Source organism: Diceros bicornis, chromosome 22 (assembly GCF_020826845.1).
Source record: "Diceros bicornis minor isolate mBicDic1 chromosome 22, mDicBic1.mat.cur, whole genome shotgun sequence".
In the NCBI taxonomy this organism is placed as follows: Eukaryota; Metazoa; Chordata; class Mammalia; order Perissodactyla; family Rhinocerotidae; genus Diceros; species Diceros bicornis.
The window spans coordinates 45,887,421-45,895,582 of record NC_080761.1 but is presented as its reverse complement, the minus strand read 5'-3'; the positions used below and the strand labels follow the sequence as shown (position 1 = coordinate 45,895,582).

The 8,162-nt window shown below is 53.3% G+C and overlaps 1 protein-coding gene across 6 annotated transcripts in view; it reads left to right on the top strand.

Annotated features, from left to right (window-relative positions):
• The first annotated feature begins 362 nt into the window (after window positions 1-362).
• The window catches only part of ELAVL2 (ELAV like RNA binding protein 2), a 131,590-nt gene continuing 123,790 nt past the window's right edge, over window positions 363-8,162 (top strand). For 4 of the 6 annotated variants that reach the window (XM_058565911.1, XM_058565910.1, XM_058565909.1 and 1 more), the window contains exon 1: window positions 363-846. The gene's annotated coding sequence lies outside the window, so the exon portion shown is untranslated. Of the gene's footprint in view, window positions 847-5,407; window positions 5,471-8,162 lie in introns of those variants that run through there. The other 2 variants (XM_058565912.1, XM_058565913.1) reach the window with 2 other exon arrangements.

The following is an 8,162-nucleotide window of genomic DNA, read 5'->3' as shown; positions in this document are numbered from 1 at the left end:
TCGTGCCATATCGCAAACTCTGATAGTACAGTTCCAACCCTCCCACGTTGCGCTCTCCCCATCTCTTTTTGCTTCTTGCATTTCCCTTCGCCGCCAGTGTTAAGTGTGTACCTCCCCGCACAACTTACCTTGAAACGGGACTCCATTGAGCTCTCGAGAGTGACACAAGTTTCTAACCAATCACATCACGCAGCCTCGTCTGGGCGGCCTCAATGGAGGCGTCTGGACCAATCAGGATCCTGAGGAGATGAGCAAGTTGCGTTGTGGCGCGACTCGGCGTATACTTCCGCGCGTGCTGCCCGGGATAGGCGCCTGGCAGAGCAGCTGCACACACGGCAGTGCGGAGGCAGAGAAGGGGTTGGTGATACGGTGCTATAAATCTGTGGTCCAGTCCACCTCCCTTTTAAGACGTCCTCCCCCCTTATTTCTGTTCTCAGTTAGGGATGCAGCAGCCTACTCCTGTAGCGACCTACTAAAAAGCAACAAGGAGAAAGACATCGTCTTTTTGAAAAAACGTTCTTTCGTCTCTTTTCTTTGTTCCTTCGTTTGTTTTTCTTGCCCCTTTTTGTTTAGTTGAACGGCAATAGGAGGGTAGTCTCTCCGTCTTTTAAAACTCTCTTTTTTAAGTTTCCCCTCCCCTTTCATATTTTTTTTTTTTCGCCATTTCTTTTAGCGTTGGACTTTGGGGTCGAAAGCATTTCTTTTTATTTGCTTCTTTTAAGCCGAGCACAGTTTAGGTTTCGTGCTGTCTTAAGAGAACTATCCAGCAGCTTCTTGCTCATCCTTATTGGGAGAACTGCACCGTTACTTTAAAACACACATACACAAAAACCTTAAGGGAGAAAGGTAAGTTTCGGTTTGGTTTCTTTAATCATTAGTTGCAGCGATGCGCTGGCAAAACCAGAAAACCTGTAAGTGAGCGGAATACAGAATATGAAGTTAATTACACATGTTTGTCTCATATCAAAGCTACTGCTCTGCTTTTTAATTCTAGAGAGCTAGACTAAAAGACGATGGACGCGTGCTTGACGTACTGAATATTCGCAAATGTCAGTGGCAGAAACTTAAGTGGTAAATGTGGCCAGGGTAGAGCAGGGGTACAGTGGAAGTCTAGATGTTGAGTGAGCTTCGGGATTGAGGTTGCAAGTTCATTTCGTGGGAAGAGAGGGATAACTTGGGTTTTGGGGGATGCATGCCTCTACTTTCGCAAAGCAACCGAAGGACCAGAGAGGCTTTAATACTGTTAAGGGGAATCAGAAGCCCGGACTTGTAGATTAGACCAGCGAAAATCCCAGACTTAATTGCATTAACCAGATAACATGTGCTGAGGAGATGAGATGGCCAGATGGAATTTAGATGCTGCACCAGGCAGCGAGTTGTAGTTGACTGAAAAAAGTACATGCTGCCTGAGGGCTGGGGCTGGGCTGTGGCTGGGGTGGGTAGAAGCTGTCAAAACTCATCATTGCTAGGTGTGCGGGCTGTAATTCACGGGCGCCAGTGACCGTGATTCTTTTTTAAAAGAAGATAGCCAATTTGGGGCCGAATTCTTAAGCCTGTACCGGATATGAGATTCCCTTTGTTCAGAAAAGCGTAAATAAGATCCTGGGAGCTGTGTCTGTGCAGCGGCGGCTGCCTGGGAGCCTCGCTGTGCTGGGCGCTGGGAAGTGGATTCCAAGCCCTGTCCTTGGTCCTACGCGGCTGACTTCGCCTTCGGGGCGAGGGGGAGCCCCTTCGCAGCCCCGAGGCTTCGCAGCCACCCCGGGAGCCAACTCGGCGACGTAGTCTTCACCCCCTTCCTTACCGCCCCCCTCCCCTTTTTTCTCGAATAGCTATTGTTAAACTGACGCCGGGAGAAAGATGGTTGGGGATGAGACGTTGGGCAGACACATGCTTCATTTTAACTTTTGTGATTTCTCAGGGTTTAGGAGAAACCAGCTGGGTTTTACTGCGAAAAAAGAGAATCCAGGGTAGATGTGGGAAAGGGGGAGGGCGTTCGAGGGGCGGGGAGGGCGGAGGGGGTGGTGGTGGCGGTGAACGAGGTGCTGCCTTTGCCTAAGAGAAGTTTAAATTATTGGCAGGAGGAGGTGTGGGTGAGTGTGTGCGTGAGAGCGCCCGTGTGGGGCTTGAGAGGGAGACGATGGGGGAAAGGTACAAAGCCGGCCGGGGTTGTGAATTTCTCGCTGCTCTCCACCCCACCCACTCTCCGGGTTCCAAAAGCCAACGCGCGGCCAGCCTCCTCCAGACTCGACTCTCCCATCTCTGGGGCGGTGGGGACTGGGGATGGCAAGGTGGCAGTGCCCACCATGGGAGCTCCGCCGCGAACAGGACCTCTGGTGGCCATTGTTGCTTAATTTATGCCCAGCACGTTGCTACGTACCCACCTATTTCACGTCTGTAAAGAATTAATATGAGAGCTATACAACTGTGGCAAATTGGAGGTTGGATAGGTTCCCCGTTTTCCATTTTCAAGTACGGGTTAGCGAGACTGATGTGGAGACTGGGTATTTTCTCTTGTGATTACCGGCTGCAGATCTGGCTTTATTGTGGTGCGAGTGAGAGCAATAGTCAACCGTTTAGTATCTACTCTTAACACTGCTGGGCCGGGAGGGGTGTCTCTCTGTACTTTCTCCCCAAAATGCATGGGTTCTCTCCCCTCCCCCACTCATGTACAAACATTTCTGTTGGTTAAGATTCTAAACCTTCAGCCCTTCCCCACACCCCTATTTATTATACCCATCCTCTGGATGTTGGGAGTGGGAGGGAGATGGAGATGGTTAATTTCTTAGGCCTACACTGCAACCTATGAGATATAGGCTTAAAATGGGGGGAGGGGGAGGTGCAGAGCAGACAATAGTTACCGAATAAATTATTTTCCTATTTGAAAATCAGTTCTTAAAGGTCAGGAAAAAGGCATGCATGTTTTGGGGATGGAAGCATAGGAAATCTCTTTGGGCCGGCAAGACGACTTCAGTAAAATGGCTTCTTAAATGGGACATCTGAAAGATTTGTCAGAATCTGAACAAATAAGTTTGCAAAAAAAGATGTTGAGTATTTAAAAGTCGCCTTTTGGGGCGTGTTAAAGAAATTAACTGTCCCCCTTAGTTATTGCTGTCATTCCTTGTGTTTGTCTTACATCAGGCACTCCTGAGTTCCCCTTAGCTCTTTTCACCGACTGCTTGGGCATCCCCATTTTATTAAGCCAATCTGTTCTGGAGTTCTCCACTAAAACGCAAGGTTTGCAGGTAGAAGAGGTTTGGAAGACTTGGGGAACTCGGTTGAGAGAGAGGTCTCCCATAACTTCAAGAAGTCAGCTGCAGGAAGCAGGGCCTTCTAAGAGTTTTAGGTTTGGACTGGCAAATTTGGTAGGCCCATTTTTGCCTAACGTTTGGAAACAGGCGTTTTTAGCAATCCCGCCTGCCTGGGATGGGAAGATTATAATTAACGGTTTAGAGGGAGGTCAAAGAGGCGCAGGCGCTTTGAGCGGTTTTCCCAGGAACCCGTACAAAGTCAATTAAGGTCATTTAATTGCTAATCGAATACGGGGTGACAACAGAAATGTTAATATAGAATCAATTAGCTCTTTCTGGTGTCCCCAGTCTAGGTCCCCCTAAATTGAGGAATGGACTGTCTCCATTTCGATCGTGGTTGAGCCCCCTACTTTACCGTGCCTGAGCTGACTTCGCCCAAGAGGGCAATTTTGCCTCCCCCACCGGCCCGGGGTTAGAGGAGTCCTTCCCGGCTTCTCCCCCAGCCCCGCCCGTCGCGTGGGGGCGGGGAGCGCTGGGCGCCCTTAGCGGACCTTGCTGCATCAAACCCGCATCATGCCCTTGAAGCTGTAACCTCGGTCACGTTCTTGCGGCGACTCAGTCGCCCACTGCTCAGTTCCTTTCTCTTACCTCCTGCGATTTCAGGTAGGTATGACAGGTGATTTTTTAAACGTAGCCTTTTAGGGGGAAGGGTTAAAACGGAAGCCTTTGCAATGAAAAAAAAGCCCAGAAACCCACAACCCAACACGCCAGGTGCTCTCCTAATTAAGCGGCTGAGCAGGTGTAAAAACGTGCTCCCGCGGCGTGGCTCGGGGTCGGTTTTGACTCCCAGTCGTGGGGCTGGGTCTGAGGACAGGCACAGGTTTTTCTGGGGAAAAGCGATTGAGCCGGGCGTGGGGGCGGGCGAAGGAGAGGCACCGGTGGGACGCCCCCTCGGTGAAGAGTTGGCCATTTCGGGGCTTCGGTGGGGGGCGTTGGAAGGATGCGGCGAGCGGCAGGCACTTGTATAGTTGAGTGCAGAATTTCCTACTTTGCATTTGAAGCAGAGTATAGCACCCCGCACAGGTACCTGGGGCTTCTCTGAACGTCAAATTCCATCTAGAGAGGCAGAGAGGGGCGGCGGGGGCTAAGCCTTTAGTTTTCCGCCAAGGGACAGGACCCTTCGGTTGTGAAGTAGGGAAAAAAAGAGCCTTTAACTCCGCTTGCAATATATGGGTACATATATGTATATAGATGTATTTGATACACATATATATCAAAGTAACCCCCGCGCGAATCGCTCCGGCTCGCGGTTAGCGCCCCGAGCCTCGGGGTTTGCAAACTCGCACCTGGAATCCGCCGCCCCTGGGCGCGCGTGGCTGTGCGCGCGGCCTGGGGAATCTGGTCAGGGAGCTCGCTGGGCAGCGGAGGCCGGGAAGGACGGAGCCCGGCGGCCGCAGCCGGGCGTCTCCTCGCCGGCCCCGACCCGCGGGGCGGCCGGGCAGGGCACGCGCCGGCGGCGGTGGATGCGGCGCCGCGAACTCGCCGCCGGCCCCGCCTCCTGGCGCTCTTCCAGGCAAGCCCCTCCTCCCCGCCCCGCTACAAACGGCGGGCCCGCGGCGCCGGGGCGTCACTGAGGCAGCTGCCGGCCCGGTGAGGAGGCCGGCGCGGCGCGGGTGGGGCGGGGGTGCCACCGGGTTCCAGCGCGCCTTCCCGCCACCGCCAGGACTGGGGACGCCGCCGCCACCGCCTCTCCGCCGAGCCCGCCCGCAGCGGCTCCTCCGCGGCTGTGCTGCCGGCCGGCGGCGCGAGCCGTAGCCGCCGCAGCGCCAGGGGCAGCAGGCAAGTGCGGGGGGCGCGGGGAGGGCGGGCGTGCCGCGCCCCGCCCGGCTCTCTTTTGGCCGCCGAGGCGAAGGCTGTGCGCGCCGCCGCGGCGCCGTGCGGACCCCGGCCTCGGCTCGGCGGGAGCCCTCGTCCGGGCTCAGGGCGGGCACGCGGGTGGGGGCGCGGAGGTGGTGCACGCGAAGTTCCTGGGGCTTGGCCCCTCGCGGCGGGAGTGGAGGGCATTGGGCGCCTCGGGAGGTGGCACCGCCCCTCCCGTGGGCACAAGCCGGTTGGGGGCGGCGGGAGCCGAGCGGGGCTAGTCGCGCCCGGCAGCGTGCACAGGCGTGGACGTGCCCGGGGCCGGCCGCGTGTAGCGCGAGAGGAACTGCGCCCAGAGGCAGGTGAGTGTATTGGAGGGAAAGTGGGGGAGGGGGCTTTTCTAGAAAAAGGGCAGGCTTCCTGTGGTGGCCTGGCGACCTGGCCCGGTGGGAGCTGTGTGCACTGGTTCTCCAGCTGGGTGGTGGCTGGTGGCGTGCCCACTTGCTCCGGCGCCTCCTCGCGCGCGGTCCTTGGAGCTCCCAGGGCGTCTGGAGACTTGCAGCGGCCGCGCAGCGCGCGGAGGTGGCAGGGGACCGTGGGCGCCCGGGGCCGAGCAGAGGGTCCCCCGGGCCGCGCTCCCCCCTCCGCGGTGTTAGGGGAGGCCGGGCGCAGCTGCGCGAGGTCGCCACTCGCGGTCGCATCCCGGGTTTGCGCGCGAGCGGTGCGCTGGGCGGGAATCGCGGGGCGCGCCGGGCCGCCGGGCGAGGCCGGCTCCGGGCTCTGGCTCGCTCGCGGGGCTTGCGGCGGCTGCGCCTCCAGCTCGGCCGGGAGCACTGGGGGACGAGCACGGACGAGCGCGCGTGCACTGGGGGGATTGGCGGAGTCTCGCGCAGACCGGCATCGGTCCACCAGCAGGTGCTCCTCCAGCGGTCGTGACAATGACCAGCAACCATCCTTTCCACGGCGTTTCCTTAAAAGCCTACTTGTTATCCTAGAGGGCCGGAGCGCAAAACCTTGCCTCTGGATGTGAGCTGCGAGCACGGAGTTATAGCTGTCTAGGTGGTCATTTAAAATAGTGTGCCTTTTAAAAGATCATCTTTATGATGAAATTTCCATCCCCTGTCTTCTCTTTTCATTTTCTGAAATGTGAGAAAGGGAGGATTTGTTACCGGTTATCTACTCTCCTTTATATCCTCTCCAAAGAATGGCGCTTAACGATGCCAAATGAAATACCCCCGGCAAGGACAAAGAGCTTTTTAAAACTTAATTTTTTGGTGGAGCTATCCTAATAATTGTCTTCATAAAAATGTAGCTCAGCCCCCAAACCTATGGCGAATAAGTCCATTTAAAACCACTTGAATACCAGTTGGGGTGTAATTTCCCCATCCTCTTAAGTAAAATCGATTTGTTTGAAATACTGTTTAGTTGCCCTTGAAGACAGTTTTCTGAAGAATTGTTTCCCCCGAGTAGTTTGAATTTTTCATTTGTGCTGAGGTCGCTCTTTCTTGCGGAAGCTGACCTGGAGTCTCCATTTTGGTGAGCGAGTGGCAAAGCTTTCCGGGATCTACTTTTTCATCTGGATCTTTGGGTCTAGAAATGGTGACTGTTTTGCTGGATGGACTAGAATGTTACTGCATTTGTTTTTGGGCTAGTCTTTATAAGAGGTTTGTAGGAATGTTCATATAACACTGCTCAGGTGTGTGTGGGGGTACACACTTAAAGAAACTTCCCCTGGAAATGGGGGAGGAAAAGGGGGCAAGAAGAAAACATCTGGACGATATGGCTGGGGTGGGGTAGGAAAAATTAGATTATGAAGAAACACAGTACATCCAGTTTTCTATGACTCCTCTGCTTTTTTCTTTTCATTCTTGAGAGCATATTTTTGTGTTTGTGTGATCAAAACTGGCCCCTTATGGCCTCTTTGGGTAACTTTGTGCTGCCACCTTTCGGGGAATGAGATTTTTTATTTCCCCTTCAAAGACAGAGCCTTAGGCATTTAAAGCCCTCTCTTCCCCCTGTCTTGAGGTGTTTTCTCCACTCTGTAGTGTTTGCTCTTAGGAATCAAGTCCGGTCAGCTGTTTGGAGCTGCACACACTCTTTCCCCATGGTTCAAGAGAATTTTAGTTTAGGATATGCTGCTGGAGTAGAACAGGTACCTCAAAATGGTCAGTGTTGGCCAGGCCGTAGGGTATTGACTACTGAACCTTATTTTCCTTTTCTAGGCTCCGGATATGTTAGTTGTTCGAGATCGTGTTTTGGTTTTGGGTTTTTGGTTGGTTTGTTCCACTTAATGCTTCTCCACTAGAGAAACCAGGTCTTTCTCTGGGTTTCGGTGCTTTTAGTTAAGACCCAGCTCCCGGTGGCTTATGAAGAACAGTGCTGTCACTGGCATTTCTACCACTCCATTCCTTAATCCAGCCTTTAGGTTCTTTGAACGCAGACAGATGTTCCTGGCTGAATCTTTATCACTTTCAGCCATTCCAGCCTTCCGTGCTGATTTTCTTGTTAACGTGATTATAATTTTTAAAAATACTGCTTTTTTCCCCCAACCTCTCTTTCTCTTCTCTTCTAGAAGCAAGTCCCAGGTTCTCTTTAAGGACACAACAAAGCCATCCGGAATACCATGACTTCTAAGCTGGAATCAAGCTTTTTCTCTTCCTTTGGGGGGAAAAAAAAATTTTTTTTTAAACCTGTGATGCTTTTCAGGTGTTAGTATGGCACAAGAGCAACACAGTGGCGAATTACCCTTCAGGTTCTTTTTCCCCAAAGAACTAGATACTCCGAAATAGCATCTTATCAAGACTGACTTGACCATTCGCCTTTTGATCGCTTGGCCTTGCGTGGTAGGGTCAGTTCTTTTGCTCTTATTTGAAATCCTGTTAAATCTACCACATTATCACATTCTTATTGCCGTCTTTGTCACCAGTAATGTTTATTGGGAAGTAAGGGAGGCTAGAGATCTGCAGTACCTAGCCTGGTCAGATTATTTTTTTGATGTCCTTGGCGGGGGGGGGGGACAGTATAGGTGAGGTGGTGTAGGCCTGGATGGTGTGC